Genomic DNA, 18,904 nt, shown 5'->3' on the forward strand with positions numbered 1-18,904 from the left:
TGCTGCTCATCTAGAGAGATTTCTCTTATCAAATGATTGGAAGTTGAGTTTCTCAGATATTTCCTCATAAATCCTTACATTGCCAGGATATGATCATTTTCCTATATCTTTAAGCCTCATTTGCAATAACAAATGTTCGAAACAACACTTTCACTCTTCATTCAAATTTGAAAGTATGTGGCTCAAGCATCCAAACTTTCTACATAGTATCCAATAGTGGTGGAATGAAGTTCCTATGAAAGGTCTTAAAATGCATCAGATTGCTATGAAGCTAAAATATGTCAAATCCCAAATTAGAATCTAGAATCAAAAGGTTTTCAAAAATGTGTTCCACCAAAAGGTAGAAGTCAATGAACAGTTAGAAGTATATAATTAGATCATCTAGCAGGGAATGAATGAAGAAACATATTCTTCTTAAAAGAATCTACAATCACAATGGGAGGACCTGTGTGCTAAAGAAGAGATGTACTAGAGACAAAAATCTCAAAAATTATGGCTCCAAGACGGAGACAGAAATACAAATTTTTTCCATAATTCAACTAAGAAAAAAAGAATTAATAGTACAATATTCCATATCAAAGATGCTACCTGTAGTGATCTCTTGTCCAATGAAAATATTATTAGAAATGAAGGTGTCAAATTTTTTAAAAACCTTCTTGCACCTAACATTTTTCCTAATCCTTCTATGTTACAAGTGGATGAACTTCTTGACTCTATTCAAAAATTGATTATAGAAAAAGACAATGATATTCTGATGGCTCCCTTCACTATTCAAGAAATTTGAAAGGTTGTATTTTCATTTCTGCTTGACAAAGCCTTAGGTCCAGATGGTTTTACTTCATTGTTCTACCAAAGTTGTTGGAATATAATTGGATGAGATTTATTTGTGACTGTTGAAGAATCTAAAAGATCTAAACATATGTTGAAATATTTTAATACTATCAATATTTCCATTATTCTAAAAATTAAGGATCCCCAAACTTTTGTGGATTTTTGACCAATTTCTTTATGCAATTTGTCCTATAAGATTATCACTAAAGCCATATATCTTAGGATTTAGAATCTTATTCGACATATTATTTCTCCAAAACAAGATGGATTTGTCTCGTGAAGGGAAACCATGGAAGGGCTCTCATGGCTCATGAAGTTCTCCCCTCTATTAATTCAAGCAATTCTTCAAATCTTGTTATTAAACTAGATATGATGAAAGCTTATGATAGAGTTTTCTAGAAATTTTTGCTTCAAGTTCTTGATAAAATGGGTTTTTCAAAAAATTGGTGCAAATGGATTAAGGCATGTATTTTGGGAGCTTGGTTTTCACTGATCATTAATGGTAAGCCTGTGGGTTTTTTTTCCTTCTAAATAAGGGATGAGACAAGGGGATCCTTTATCCCCAACCTTATTTATTATTATGGCTGAAGTGTTTAGTAGGGCCATTTCACACCAACACATGTTGCAGAAATGGAAAGGAGCTCTTATTTCAAGTGCAAACATATCTATTACACATTCTCTTTTTGTGGATGACACTCTTTTGTTAGGATTGTCAGATGTCCAAGAAGCTCATCATATTCTTTATACCCTTGATCTCTACTCAACTGTGTCTAGTCAAGCTATTAATGCTCAAAAATCCAAGATTTATTTCTTCAATACTAAGAAAATGGTTTCTGACAAAGTTAAACTGATCTTGGGTTTTTCAGAAGACTTTCTTCCCTCAGTATATTTGGGTATTCCTTTCTTCATGGGTTCAAATAGATCTTCATATTGGTCTTTAGTTATTCAGCATATTTAGAGTAGAATTGCATCTTGGAAAGTGAGATGGATGTCATTGGCGAGAAGAATTTTGTTGATCAAATCAGTTCTAGCTACAATTCCTAATTATTTCATTACTGTCCTCAAGATCCCACCTAAAGTGTTACTTACAATTCAAAAATTGATTAAGGGTTTCCTTTGGTTGGGTAATATGAATGAATCTTGTAAGATTCCACTTAATTCATTACAAGATATGTCATAGAGTCCAAGTGTTGGAGGGGCAGGAATTCATGATCTATCTATTAGAAATGAAGCATTTGGTGGGAAATTGATTTGGCACATGTATTCTAAGTTTCAGTCTATGTGGTGCAAAATTATGCAGCAAAAACATCTAGATAACAATGATCCTTCTAGAATCCTTACTATTTCAAATCCTCCAAAAGGCTTGGTTATTTGGGATTTCATGATAGCTTCACGCAAAATCATAGTAGACTACATCTCTTGGGAAGTCAATAATGGCTTGAGTATTAATTTCTGGAACTATTCCTGGAATGGTCAAATTTGACTTTCTAAGAGTGGAATCTCATTGAATGTTATCCAAGTTGCTGAACTCCACTAGGGATCCCAATTTAATCATTATGTGGAATATGTTTGTGAATTTTCAAAGAAAATAGTTTGGAAGGATCCCACTAAATTACCTTTGTCATCTCAGGAAATCATTCAATTTCAAAATATCTTGAATTCAAGGCAAGTCTTTTTTTCTAAAGCCCAAGATTAGATTTTTTGGGCTCCAGCTAAGGATGAAAATTATTCAATGAAAGAGGGGTACAAAATTTTACAACAGAATGGTTTGAATAAACCTACTTCCAAAGCTTTTTCATTTTGTTGGAATCCAATTGTTCTTCCTAAAGCAGGTTGTTTCTCATGGCCAGCACATAAACATAGGATTTTAACTAGTGATAGATTGAATAGACTACATATTTCTCCTCCTTTTAAATGTGTTCTTTGTGAGGAACAAGAAGAAACTATGGATCACCTATTTGTTACATGTTCATTTTCTTATCAATGTTGGTGATTCATTTTGAATAAACTTAATTATCTTACTCCTTTTCTCTTTCAAGATTGGCCACTTCTTTATTAAAAAAAATTGTTTGCAAATCTTTGGAAATGCATACCAGCCTTGGTAGTTTGGCTATTTGGTGGAAACATAATAAGTGTATTTTTAGAAAGGAATCCCTACCATTAGACATTGTTTTGGTTGGTATTGAAAAATCAATCTCGAAAGTGACTAATTCTAGACTAAGAGTGATTAAATTCAACCTGATTGTGACCCATTGGGATTCCCAAATTGTCCAACAATGTCAACAATTATTCATACCAAATGGGTGGAAAATTAGCCACTCACTCATTTATATCTTACCTAGAGAGAATTTTTGGAGATCCCCATCATATGGTGTTTGGAAGTTGAACTTTGATGGAGCTTCAAGAGGTAATCCTGGTCCATTGGGTTTTGAAGCATGTATTAGAAATCCCTCTAGTTAGGTTGTGGTTATCACAGTTTCTCCTTTGCCCATTGATACTAATAATATAGCAGAGGCCCATGCCCTATTGGCCGGGCTTATTTTAGCTAAACAAGGCTATTTCCATAGGTTACATATAGAAGGGGATTCTTCAGTTATTATTGATGCTTGTATCCATAGGTGCATCATTTCTTGGAAGCTAAAATATGTTCTTAACCAAATTTGGAGACTTCTCGACGAATGTTTGGATATTTTTATTTTGCATATTTATCGACAAGGGAATAAAGTTGTAGATGTTTTATCAAATTTGGGTCGTGATGGGGTTATTGCCTCTACTTTTCATCCTTTACCTTTTATTGAGAAATACAAGGTTCTACAAAATTTTATTCAAGATGAATTGGAAGCCTCTATCCATTTGGAATCTAAAGTTTACACTTCAGGTTCCAAGTAGATGCCAAGTCCAATAAGAAGGTAATTGATGCTGAGTAATGCAGATTAATATCAGATGCCAAGAAAGTCTTTAGATGCCGAGCTGAGCAAGTTATATTCTGGTGCCGAGTAAGCTATGTTCTGGCATCAAGTAAAGTAGAATTATTTCAGGTGCTGAGTTGGTTAGTACACATAGTGGTTTCCAAGTTCAACAAGAAGGTAATTGAAGTGGAGTAATGCTGATAAGTATTAGATGCTTACGTTCAGGTGTCAAGTGAAGCATAATTGTATTAGGTGCCAAATTGTCCACTGATCTTGTTCTAGTTTGAATGTGATATATGTCAAGTGAAAAATAACAGATGCCAAGAATATTTGATATCCTTTAGGTGCCAAGTTAAGGTGCCAAATTTAGCAAGATTGTTTCAGGTGCCGAGCAGAGTAGTTGGTTGTCGAGTTCAACAAGAAGGTAATTGAAGCAGAGTAATGTTGATAAGTATCAAATGCCTACGTTTAGGTGTCAAGTGAAGTAGAATGGTATCAGGTGCCAAGTTAAGGTGCTGACTTTAGAAGGATTGTTTTAGGTGCTGAGTAGAGTAGGTTTTTTAGATGCCAAGTCAAGGTCATAAGTATTAGGTGCCGAGTTGCCCTAGAATCAGAGTATGATTCAAAGCTCATTAATGTAATATGATTTTATCAGAAGCATTTATGATGACACGACATGGACAGTATATTTTGAGTGTTTCAAATTTGATTATTCTCTGACGACATTTAATTTCTATTTTTGTGATTTGATTTCCTCACGTGGCTAAATTTGAGTCATTAAAATGCATCGTCATTAGTACTTTTTCCAGCTCTTTCAAGGATATTTTCTATGCGAACATAGATGGCTTATATCATGTTGCACTATGTAATTTATTGCTTGAGGAATGAAATATTCAATTGCACATATAAGCAAGAGTTGAATTCTATGATGTGTGCTCGTGTTTGTGTTACAAGATGAGTTGTGGGTGCGATATCACTCTGGCTTGTGAAATGTGTCACAAACAACATTTTTTCATCATGCCAAAGAATTCTTGTATATGCTTGCCACCGAAATTGGAGGAAACTGTGTTATCGAGTATTATTTTGGATGAGGTGTTGGACCAAATGTTTTTAATTTATTCACTCACAGTCCAAAGAGCTATTCGGCATATCATTGGTGAAGAGTTTTTTATATCCTTCATCACTTCTATTTTTCTAGCCATCTTAGCTCATTTCAATTTTCCTTTCCAATGCTATGGATCTCCTACAATCTCCTGAAATGCTTCAAGCTTTGGCCCATAATATAGTGGGTCAAGTTATGATTGATTTTTAGAAGGAACCTAATGTTTCAAAGTCTAGGGGTATGGATGTAGCTTCTATGCAGCCGATTGAACACAATTTTTGGAATTTAATTGATGAGGTTAACTCGGATTTGGATTGGATTCATGGCACTTCAAAGTTATGTTCTAGCTGGGGATCTATTCTTGGTGGGCTTGGGTCAATTGAAGGTGGATTTGTGTATTATTGGGAAGATTTGGAAGATAAGTGCTAATTGCTACGATAAGCTTGTCATGAAGATAGTGCTTGGAAAAGTCCAAAGAAATCAATGTTAAGGCACTCTCTGGTTCACCGTTGGGTAGTAGTTGATACACCCCTTGTAATTATTTTCTTAAACTATATAAATCTATGTATATATTAGGGATGATGCTGGATTTTCTTCACTGATTCTTTCCCAGTTAACCTCGTTGATTCAGAATTAATAAAATATTATAGTGGCTTGCCACTTTTTCCTAAATAAATAAATAAATAAATAAATAAATAAATAAATATATATATATATATATATATATATATATTCATGCATACCTTGTGCAATTTAAAAATACCTTTAACAAATTAAGTTGCTTTCTCTTTTTAAATTAATTTATTATATTTTAATCTCATACCTAAGCTTTATGACATTTAATTAAAATAAGCTTTATTAAATAATTGCTTACACTCTCTTATTAATTTTTTAAAAATAAATTTTAATATAATAATGATTAACTTAAGTAATAATATTTAATATTTAATTAAAAATGATCTCTTAAATATATTATTAAATTAAATAAATATTATTACGCTCTCAAATTAGAACTACAATTTTCTCTTTTAATTTTAAAAAAAAAATTAATTAATTTACCAATTAATTAAATATTGAAATATCATAATAATTTCCATTAAATTAAATTGTTGATTAATCTTTTAGTTTGACTTAATTAATAGAAAAATCACCAAAGACCTAAAAGACAAAATATGAAAACCCATCATAAAATACCATATACAAGTTCAACTGAAAGGTTGTAATCACAAATTTATGTCATATGAGAAATTAGGAAGGGTAATCATCATAGATACTTGTCCTAATTTTCTAGGACAAATGGTTAAAAAGGTTAGGATTTGGACAGAAGAATTTATCTCCCCTCTCTTACCATTGAGATATTGCAATAGGGTACACTCATCTTGACAATTTAGGGAAGTCGATACTCGGTACCTATAATTTGCATAAAATTCATGCATGTACAAACACATATATTCTAAACTAAATAGGAAATGGCAGAAAGTGGTCCATCATGTAGACCTTGACTAGCAGGTGACTATGACTCCTTTCCATAACCACATTAGAAACATCATACATTAAGAAAACATATATGCACACCATACACATGCAGTATGGGGTAAGTAACCATAGGAAAACACATATAAATAATCCATCTAACTAACATCATCAAATAATTAAGATCACTATAAATAATCATCATCAAGGTATAATCATGCATACATGAAGTATCTAATACCAAGTAGTCTCATCATATAATCAACTGGGTATGAAACAATATCTAATAATCTAAAAAATAATGCAACTAATCATCAAGCATAAATTGGCCTAAAAGAGTTTGGCAATAATAATAAAATGTAAACTAGGGGTAGGAATTATAAAGAACCTCCAAAAAGAAGGGAAAATAATCAAGCAAACACCTAAGTTAGCTATACCTAAGAAGGGAGCTACTCCTATCTTCACCTCTACCAAGTTTGCAAAGCTAAGGAGAAATCCAAAGCTCTAGGATGATGATGATGATGATGAAGAAACTCAGAACATCAAATTGAAGAAGCCCCCACCATCCTTTGAGAAACACTTGAAATCAATAGGGGAAGGAAGTGGCATGGCTAGATATAGATACTTCATTAATGAATCTAAGAGCAAGGAGGAGAAACATCAAATAGAAGATGCTTTAGTTGAGAACATGGCGAAATAGCAATATGATCCAAATGAATTAAAAAGCCAAGCTCCATAAGCCTTACTTAAGGAAGTAACTCAAAGATGGAAAAATGATGTAAAAAGAAAGAGTGACATCAAAAAACAAATATTAAAATGTGTCATGCCACACTTTACTAAAGAAGACATCAAGGAGGCCATGACCAAGCATGAAAATATGCAAACTCCTAGACTTAAATCCTTCCAAATTTTGTCAAAAAAAATAGAAGAGGTTGTTCAGTCCACAACAAAGTGGTGAAAATTATTTTTGAAGAAGAGAATAAAGTAGAAAATGATGCAACACCAAACGTACAAAAAATTGAAGAATAAAAATTAGATATTGGAAGCTATAGTAATAATCTCTCTACCCACTTCTCTAAGCCAAGCCATTGTTCCATCAAGAATAGAGAAGGTAGAGAGTAAAGAAAAGGAGAAAGAAAGTTGTATATCCACCCAAGTAGCAACTAAGCAGAAGACTCTAGATACATCTAGGCCAAGCATAACTAAGAAAAAAATAAAATAAGGATGAGGACACAGTTGACTAAGGAAACAAAGAAGAAATAAAAATTCAATCGAGTGATGAAGAGAAGAAGGAAAAGAAAAAGAAAGAAAAGAAAAAGAAAAAGTTATAGAAGATATTGACCTTGATAAGGAGATTGTGATTCCAAATTGGGATCAATCTAATCTTTGTTGAACAAATGGAGATTTTGAGCGAGCTATGGAGGAAAATGGCTTAGTAGAGGAAACTCAAGGAAGAAAGTGATAGAGGAAAGGTTCTTGAAGACATCAAGAACATATTTTTGGATCTGATTCAAGTTGAGGTAAATGATAAATCTTCTATCATTGATCAATTGATTGACATTGTACATAAATTTGATAAAGATTTAATTCAGGAAAAACTTCTACAAAGGGCAGAAAGAAAATTTAAGAATAAATATTTGGAAAATGTAGCCAAGAATATTGTCATTGATGAAGTGGAATTGACCTCTCTTATTACAACATTAGAAGGAGGTATAAATAATATTGTATCTTTATTTGCAAAATTTTGTGATACATCAAATTTCACCAATGAAATAAAGGAAAAACTAGCCAAGATAGATGAAGACTCGAAGAATAGTGCTAATCAGATGGCACTTGACCTAAGTTCTAGCTCCAATCATTTTGTGAAGGTCAGATTTTTGATAGATTTATAGGATGAACTACTAAGGGAGGAAGTCAAGATTAGGGTAAGATTAATAGATATTTAGAATATGATGCTTCCTCACATACATGTAATGTAGAAATATCTTGCAAATGCATAGAAACTAGTACATGATACAAATTTCTTAATTGTATATCTCGTGATGGAGTTATCAGTTGAACTTTAGATCAAATTGCACATTTTTAAGGTATTGAAAAAAATTGGGATAAAAATATGTCACTAATTTTTAAAGTGCGTCATGATTTCCTCAATTATTTTTGTATAACCTTGTAAAGATATGTTTATGACATTTATGACAAAAACAAGGGGGAATACACATAGAGGTAAATGTATAGGAGGAAACATCTATGTATATGTAGAGGAATATATACAAGGGGAAACATATATGTATATCTATATGCATATATAAAAAAGATGTACAACTAAACAATACAACTTGAAAAACCAAAATTCATTCAGTTGTGAATGAGCCATAGTTTTTCAATTAAAACCAAGTTGTAGAGCCAAGCATATGGAACAAGGGAGTTTGTCTAAAATTTTGATTAAGAGTTTTTGTATTGATGAAAAAATTGTAAATGATAAGTGTTTTTCTCACTAATGCCAAAGAGAGAGATTATTGAACCTATTTCAAGACATATTGTCAAATAGTGACAAAGCATTTAAGTCATTCAAAAAGGTTGGTTAATACTAGAACTAAGCTTTTGTTCAGTCAACATGTTTCATTGCATCTCAAGCAATAAGTATTCTAATTCCCAGTATCAACCGAACACCATCATATGGGATAGGCATCTCAGTGTAAACCAAGTTAGTAGTGTGAACTAAGGTAGTAGTATTTGTCAAGTTTTCACCATGAACTGAGCATCTAACACAAGAAAGGGATCACATCGTTACTCGAGTGTCAAAGTATTACCCAAGTTCACTGTTTCACCTAAACATCAACATAATAGTTGAATACACAATTTGACATGAGCATTAGCATTCAGTTGACCTAAAGATGTAACTTGACTATTATAAAGGTACCTCTTGTTTTGAAGCCGCTTGGAATGGAAATACTATTTTATGGCTATATTTGAAAGGTGAATTGTTTTGTCTAACATGACAAGAGAGAAATGTAAGCAAGTGGAGTGAGTGAATATGGAATACAAGGAGAAGATATAGTAGATTAATTAGTAGGCTACCAAGTAGTATAAAGGGAAAAGTAAAAACACATCTATCACATTTAGGTACATACTTTAGAAACCATGGAACCTAGGATAAAATAACATAAAGAACAAAACCCAAAATTCTCCACAAAAATAGGCACTAAAGGTCTAGGTTGACTTAGAAAAGTTCCCTTCAACTAGGTTGATGTAGTCTAATAACCTGCAATCAACTTTTCCCAAAAAACTCTCAAAGAGTAGGTTTAAGAATTGTAAGGTTCCCACTGGTATCCAACAAATATGTAACAAATTTTTTGTGTTTGGGTGTCTATGAAGGGGTTTTCCTTAGTCAACCCCCATTTTGGTGATTCCCACCTCCACAAATAGTCATTAGGAAAATTTTTGTGTGTATGTATGCATCCTAGATGTATAGATCTAGAATGATAAAATGCTAAGAATGTACTCCATGAATGAAACCCTAGCATGTAAATTTGCATGTATGTAAATGTATGAAGGTGAAAATAATCATATGTGAAGTATTATGTAGAAATCATACCAAGCCCCTAAGGATAAAGTACTCTAACTATCTTAAATATCTCTTCACAACTACATGATGATGTGTTTACCTTTGAATGCTTGATGAATAATAAAAATCTTACTTTTCAATGAAGTTTAATAAACCAACCATTACTTCCACCTTGAAATTGACCTATGTCAAATCAGGGTGTTCATACTTTCTTATTCTTGCTCCTCTTACATGCAAGTGAGGGATTTGATGCCTTTTATAGTAGATTTTATGAATATTCATGAAAATACTCTATAAGAGACAGCTGGAAAAGTGGGATTTTACTACAAGAGTAAAATAATATCAAGCCCATAATAATAGAAAAATGATGGACTAGGTCAACCTAGTCATCCTATACTATGACCAGGAACCTAGTCTAGACCAAGTCAACCTAGGTTAACCTAGACTAGAAGGTCAAAATCCTAAGTCTTCCTACTCCACATTCCAAGTTAGAAGAATTCAAGGGTGTAATATGTGTTCAAGACTATCAATCAAAGATCCAATTTAGGATATGAAGTCTAGAAGGAAGAGGATACTCATGAGTTAAGTCCTATTTTAGTGGATATGTGATAGAGAAGAAAATTCAAGGAGGATTTTTTAGGTCCTACCTTAGTTTCACTTAGGAGGAAGAGAAGAAAGGAAGAAAAGTGCATGCAAAAAGTGTGATCTTGAAATGAAAATACACTAAAGAGTAGCTAAAAGGTCCTAAATTGAACTGTGCCTAATTTAATATTTTATAATATATACATTTCATTATCATTTCATTTGGGGGTATTAATTCTAGAGATGCTAGTGTACATAGTCATGTACATAGTTCTTGTAGTGCATCATTGCAAAGGTATGAAAATACCACTCAAGAGAGGCAATAATTATTCATAGAGAGCCTTCATCATTTATAGACTACACTTGATACTCTTGATCAAAATCTATAGAGGTCACCTACCCTATAACATAGGGATAATCTGAATGTTGTTAGAAATGAGTTACTTAGGATAATTACCACTATTCAATATTTTAACCTATATGATAATATAATTCTTAAGATATTTTATTCCATTCTCTCTCATAGTATTAGTGGTACTATGAAGTGGAGGCGAGCAAATAGTATCATCTTAGTAGCCAATTTGAAGGATATGTTGCCATGTTTTCAAGACTAGAATAAGGTTAGAGGGAACATGCTTATATGATGTACTGATTTCTTGGTGACACCATTCATATATCCTCACTAGTTGGCTTTACATCACATATGGATCTAGAAGGATGAGCTCTCTCTTTTTTTTTGCAAAAGTAGTTTGCAAAATTTCATCTACACCTTGATGTTGAATATACAAATATCCCTTCCCATGTTGGTTGAGGTAAGGGTATACTTTTAGATAAATATAAACCACCTAATACCCCAGTGACCACTAATAAGGAGGAAATGGTTGGTCCAAACCTTTTTGTGATGCCTAATTGTTTGGATCTATTTACAACAAGAGAGTGTGTCATAGATGACACTCACAAATATGTTTATGAAAGGATAATGAATATCGAGACATAGGTGCGCAAGATGTACACATTTGATCAAGTGCACATATACATGACACACTCATGATATGTATCTACAAGTGGTCATGATGTTGCATCTTCTTCAACTTGAGATATGTATCAAGAGGTGGACACACCATCTCTACTGGAGATAACAACATAGTCTTTGATGAATCATTTGTAGGATTTGAGAATATATTTATCTATTGATCTTATTTCATCTTATTGTACTTTTCACATGTTGATTAGAGTTCCTCTTAGTATGGTACCATCATATGTAATTGATTTCACAAGTGCTAGACCAAAGGCATAGGGTGGACATGGGTAGGAGAAAATACCTACACTAGATACAAGTCCTCTATAGACCATAGTTAGAAAGAATGCAACTTCCATTACCCAAGAAGCTTTAGACCCCCCTTCTCATGAACCTCAGTTATAATCTTTATTTAATAATATTCTCATGGATCCTATTTTTGATATGATATATTTTTTCTTTTTTGATGCTGACTTGAGTGACATAGTGAGACATATACTAGCTATCACGATGTCATATGAGAACTTATTGATTCCTACCTATCCTATACAATGTGAGACACATGTAAAATTTTAGAATTACTTCTATTTAGTTTTTGTTAAGTAGTTAATTTACTTAAATTACATATTTGAATGAATGTGATACATTTGTTTCTTTTATTGCATATAACTTGCATCTATAACTCAGGAGGAAAGAGATGTAGACACACTAGTCCTTCCCATTTATTATGACACACAAGTGAATTTATGTGTCCCTAAGTTACTATTTATTAAAAATCAAGTACATTTAATTTATTACATATATAAATCTACATGATCTACATTTTCTTCATTTATTGCACATATGGTTTGAGATCTTGCAAGGATCAATCACATCATGGATCAAGGTAGGGTCGTATATGATATTTTTCATTATACATCATACATGAATTAAGATCGTATGTTTTACATATTTCATATTCATGTGTGATGAGAACATTTACATTTATAGCACTTGTTGATATTTCATATATAAGTGTTATGTGGCCTTTTACATTTACAGTGCAAATATTTGATATATTTGATATTCATGTGTTATGTGACCATTTACATCCATAGCACATGTTTTAGATATTTAATATTTAAGTTATGTTCAAAATTTTGTACATTTAAATTTACACTACATGTTTTAGGTATATTTCATGTGTGTGTGTGTGTGTGTGTGTGTGTGTGTGTGTGTGTGTGTGTGTGTGCGCGCGCGCGTGCGCGCGCACGCGTGTGCGTGTGTGTTTGTGTGACTATTTGCATTGAAAGTGGATATTAGGGTATAATTTAGTGGCTAATATTTGCAAACTGGCTAATTTTAGAATTTTTTGGCTAGTAATTTGGCTAATAATTTAAGATTTGATACAACCTAAATCGCCATAGTTTTATAAAATTCAGTTATAGAATATTTAAAATTGCTCAATAATTTATTTTATTAAAAAATTTAAACTCAAATATTCGCCACAATATTCATTACATGAATACATTTGAGTTACCTAAATATAATATATTATTGTAGAAATTAAATTGAACTAACCAATAATTATCATAATTATTAGTTACTTTAGGTATATATCACCAATATTTATTTTTCACTATTGATTTAAAGTATATGTAATGATTCTCATAATATTCCATGAGGTAAAAAAATGTTCAATTTTGATTTGTAATATTACATGGGGATTAATGAACTTCCTATTATTATTGAGATTCATCAATATTTTATACAAAAAAAAAAAGATTCAAAAATAATCGCCAATATTAATCATATTTAGAATAAAAAATTGAGAGATTCGCCAATAAAAATAATTTTGTTTTTTCAAAATAATGAAAGATTCGCCAATATTTTATTTCTTTATTTGGAGGTGGCTTTCTTAAAGTTTACCCTGGTGGATATGTTTTAGCTATTTATATTTAAAGTTTACATGTTTTGGACATTTATATAGATAATTTTTTATAGATTTCATATTTACATGTTATGTTTACAAATTTACATTTAAATTTGCATTAAATATTTTACAAATTTCATATAATATATTATGTTTGAACAATGAAATTTACATAGAAGACATGGGTTATGTACATTAAACACACATGTGCGCGCGCGCACACACACACACACACACACACACACACACACACACACACACACACACAAATGTCATTGATTAAGGTCATAATTACAATTCATTATGGTCATTAAAATATTCTATAAGAGAATTTATATGTTGAGAATAAATATAATTAAGGGTATCTAATAAGGAAATGGGGTTGTCTTAAGGGGAATAAGTACATGTATAAAAAAAAGAAAAGAAATACACACCTCCAAATTGATGGCATGAAATACATGTAAGAAATGACATATAAAAAATATATGTATCTAAAGTAATGACATATAAGAAATACACATATGTAGAAAGTAATGAGATATAAGATTTGAAATTGAAATGTCATATAAGATATAAAAAATGTGTGTAAAGTAATTGCATATAAGAAAAACATATGTAATAACATATGAGAAATACACCTATATAAAGTAATGACATATGTTTAAGAAATACATAATAAATGATGAGAAACATATTAAATAATTAAATTATTTAAACACATTAAGAGTGAATAAATAATGAGAACATATTTAATCTTTAAGTTCACATATATAACTAAGTCATATGTCAAAGTAATATAGATTTATATAGTGTATCAAAGTAATAAAATATAACTAATTGATCTAAACTAAAGCTTCTGATACATATGGTTTGGATCCTCTTTATCTTTAATTATCTCTAATAGTTTTTCATGCTCTTGAATAGGTAACCTCAACTTTGCATTGTCGCATCTTTATTTTGATAATGTATCAAATCAAAGCTTTATGGCTATAGCCAAGTGGTTATAATGTAGATATTTTTGGCTATTCTCATTGAAGAAACTTTTGATATGTTTTCTCTTTGAACTTATTTTAAACTTCTCCCTTTATGATACCAATTGAGATTCTCCATTGTAACTAGGCACTCATCTCCCTCACACATCTTTAGATATTGGATGGTAACTTGGTAATCATCTTCTCCCTCTTTGACAACAATAACAAAGATATGATCCTCTATATTGACTGATCTTTGAACTATTCCTCCCACTTTCATCTTTTTCGTTGACCACATCTCTATTTACCTACTTGTTTCTTTATCAATTTATTCTTACGTCTTTCTTTTCATAGCTTTAGGAAGCTCCTAAAGTATGACCTCCTACATCAATCTGTAAGATATTCTAATCATAAAAATGATGAAATGCTACATCTCTTCTTAATTTTATTTAGATAGGAGAATGGCCCCTAACTTACCTCTTAGATACACAAATTAATCCTTGGGTAATTACTTAGTGGATATATATGATACATGTTGCTTTGTATTCACATATTCCAATCTTACTTCTTTGTCTTGCACTAATTCCCTTAAGTAATGATACTTAATTGAAATGTATTTTTTATTTGTGTGCATAATAGGATTCTTGGATATGTTAAGAGAACTTACGTTATCACAATAAATCACCACATCTTCAATAATATCTTCTTTCATACCTTTCAATAATTGCTTGATCCACACTATGTTTGAGTAATTAAATTTTGTTGCTACATATTTACCTTCTTATGTGGATTGAGAAATATAATTTTACTTCTTACTTGTCCATGAAATAAATCTCCTACCTAGGAAAAGCATTCCTCCACTTGTACTCTTTGTCATCAATGTTTCCAGCCCAATCAATAGCTATATAAACTTTTAGCTCAAACTTGTCATTCTTCTTATACCATAGATGATAGTCTTTTGATCCTTTAAGATATCTCATTATCCTTTTCATAGAATTAAGTCATTTTCCTTATAAATAGCATACAATTGTGAAACAATATCAACATCTAATGCAATGTTAGGTCTACTATGAACAACATATTGTAATTTTCCAATCATTGACCTATAAAATGTCTTATTTACTTAAAAAGAATTATCATTCTTTGAGATTTTATGTCAAGTGGATATAGATTTTCCAAATTGTATTGAATCTTCCATTCCAAATTTTTTTAGTATCTCCTTGATATACCTTGATTGTGTAATATATATACCTACTTTCATTTGATAGACTTGCAAATCAAAAAAAAATTAATCTCTCCAGAAATTGACATATCAAATTATTTATTCCTCTCATTAGAAAATGATTTGCACATTAAATCAAATCCTCTAAATATGATATCATCAACAAATATTTTAGATAATAATTTACCATCCAAAAAGTCACTTTTCACATACAGATTGTTGTTATCATCAGTTCTTGCAAAACCAATTTTCACCAATATGTATGTAACCTTGTTAGAGTGGGGTTATCATTGCACCAAAATACTGATCTGTCAATGCTTGATACAACCACTCAAATTATTGTACATAGGAGGTGGTTAAGCCCTTGTCATGAATCTTGATGGGTACATTGAATAAATTTCTAAAAATCTCCCCCTTAGTGTTACCTGAAGGTCTAAGGATTCAAATCGGTGACCAAGCTTTGACCACTTATTATAGTGGGGTTTCCATTGCACCAAAAGATTGATCTTTCAATACCCAATATAACCACTCAACTTACAGTACAAGAGGTAGTTAAGCTTGTGCCATGAATCATGAGGAGAACAGTGAATAAATTTCCAAAAAACCTTTCATACCATGCCCTAGGGGCTTGTTTAACTTTTCAAATACAGATTTTTGTTATCATTAGTTATTGCAACATTTATTTTCACTAAATATGTATGTAACCTTTCATACCATTCCCTAGGGGCTTGTTTTAGACCATACAATAAATTTTCCAACTTACATACAATATCTTCTTGCTAGGTTCAACAAATCCTTCAAGTTGTTCAATGTAGACTTCTTCCAAGATTCCATTAAAAAATGTAGATTTGACATCCATATAATATACCTTGAAACCTTTGTAAGAATAATATATAAGTAATTTTCTTACTTCTTCAAATCATATAACTAGAGTAAATAGTCAGTTCCTTCGTCTTGTGCATATCCCTTGCAAACCAATCTTGTGTTCTTTGTGACTTCACCTTTCTCATCAACTTGCTTCTGAATTCCAACTTGGTTCCAATCATAGTCTTATCCTTTGGCCTTGGTACTAATTTATAGTTTTTTTCTTCTCTATTTGATTTATCTCCTTGTTCATTGCTTTAATACAATATTCATTCTCCAATGAATCTTTGACTTTTCTTGGCTCAAACTCACATAGTAAACATGTATGATTCTTCAATTTTTTTTGTCATGGCTCCTAAATATTTGTCTCCAATGATTTGATCAAGTGTGGGGTGTCTTATAACATATTATTGTAAAAGAGTCTCAAAACTTCTTTCATGTTGTAGTTCACTTGGTCCAGGTTGCTCATCTTCTACATGTATCTCCTACCATAACTTGGCTTCCTATGTCTTATGTTTGGTCTCCTCTCTCCATGACTCAACTCCTATAGCCTGAAGCATGGTAGATTATTGATGCTCAATAAAGCTTCTCTATTATGATGCAACAATTCATGTTTTTTAATGCTTGCCGGTCTCTTTCTCTTATTTAGGTAAAGTACTTGGTTCTCCTTCATAGATGTATACACAATCTATGTATCCTCTAGGTTTCTTCTTGCATTCTTCTTCATTCTTTTCTACAAATTTATCAACTCCAACATTTTCACTTTTCATAATTTTTATAATTGTTAGTATTTAAAAACTTGTATGTTTTGATTTTGGTGGAATATCCTAATACTATAACTTCATCACTCTTTGTATCGAGTTTCCATTCCTTGAATCTTTCAATATATAACACTTGCTTCAAAATATTTTGAAATATCTTACATTAGGTGCATGGCCATACCATAGTTCAAAAGGGGTTTTGTTTGTACCTTTCTTAACTTGAACTTGGTTAAGTGTATAAACAATAATACTTATAGCTTCTCTCCCATATTTTTGTGCAACATTCTTCTCCATCATCATTTTTCTTGCACAATCAATAATTGATATGTTTCTTCTTTCATCTATCCCATTTTGTGGTGGAATCTTATGTGCATTTTTTTTCTTTTGACTCCTTTTTCATTGGAAAATGTATTGAACTCCTCTGATATTGATACATCTCCTCTATTTGATCTCAAACATTTTATTCTTTCACATATTTCTAATCTACATTGATCTAGAGGACTTAAAATTTGTATAGTCTTAAAATCTCACAGAATCAACATTAGTGAGTAGATATTGCTGATATGAGTAGACACTCAAAAATGGTTCGCATCTATAGTTTCATCAAAATGAAGCTCCATTTGACATATAGTGCACTCTTTGAAAGCAATAGTCTTCACCTCATTCCAATAGTTCCTCATCTCATCTCTTCCACCTTTTGTGTCTTCTTCATCCACTACCTTGGTCTTGTACTCTAATACATCAAAAACATTATTGTCCTGCATTCCTACATATGTCAAAAATCCAAAATTATCCACAACAATACATCATTGCATTTCATTCGCATTCATTTTACATGTCATTGGCATTCATTTTACATTTTATTTGCACTCATTTCATATCATTTTACATTTCATTAGTATGTATTCCATATCCTTTACATTGCATTAGGCATTCATTCATGAGAAAAACATGCAACAAAAATAAAATATAACATTTCCTATGCATAACATGTGATAAATCGATGCATGATGTCATCATATATAAGTCCACATAAAAAAGAATAAATGCATCCATATAAAACATCAAAAGAATATGCATAATCCATCTCATATAATCATCATAACACAAATAAATCTCATAAATGTCTCACAAAAGTATCAGAGTACATGACCATGGTTTACATAAATACTAACTCCCCATAGGCATGAACCATGAAAGAGCATAACAAAAACCAAAAATAATAATAGAGAAGCCCCTCTGTACATGAGTCTGTCAGTGTCATCCCGTGTTGTCCCTAGCCTCACAACCTCTGTCTAGCCTCAAGGATGATCCCTCTACTCTTTGCAGTGGCTTCATAGGCATCATCACCCCTACACTACTCTATGTCCTCTATGTCATGTGGGAGTGAGATCTTGATGCACGAAAACTCTCTACTCTCTACCTTGGTGGCACCACTCTCCCATAGTGATCCTGCTAGTACTATGCTTCTATATGTGCCTTTCTCATCATCATCACCATCTCTGAGAAGTTTTCTTCTCTGATGTTGCTGATGAACTCCTGAGACTCCTGCACTGCCATCTCTACCCTATGCACCACATCATCTCTCTCAGCCATACCTCATTCTCTCTCTACTACAACTACATCCCTCTCTCTGGTCATAACATCTCTCTCTACCACAACCTAATCCAATTGACTCCGTAGACCTCTAATCA

This window comes from Cupressus sempervirens, chromosome 6 (assembly GCF_028749045.1).
Source record: "Cupressus sempervirens isolate cs-2001-9-10 chromosome 6, ASM2874904v1, whole genome shotgun sequence".
NCBI classification, from domain to species: domain Eukaryota; kingdom Viridiplantae; phylum Streptophyta; class Pinopsida; order Cupressales; family Cupressaceae; genus Cupressus; species Cupressus sempervirens.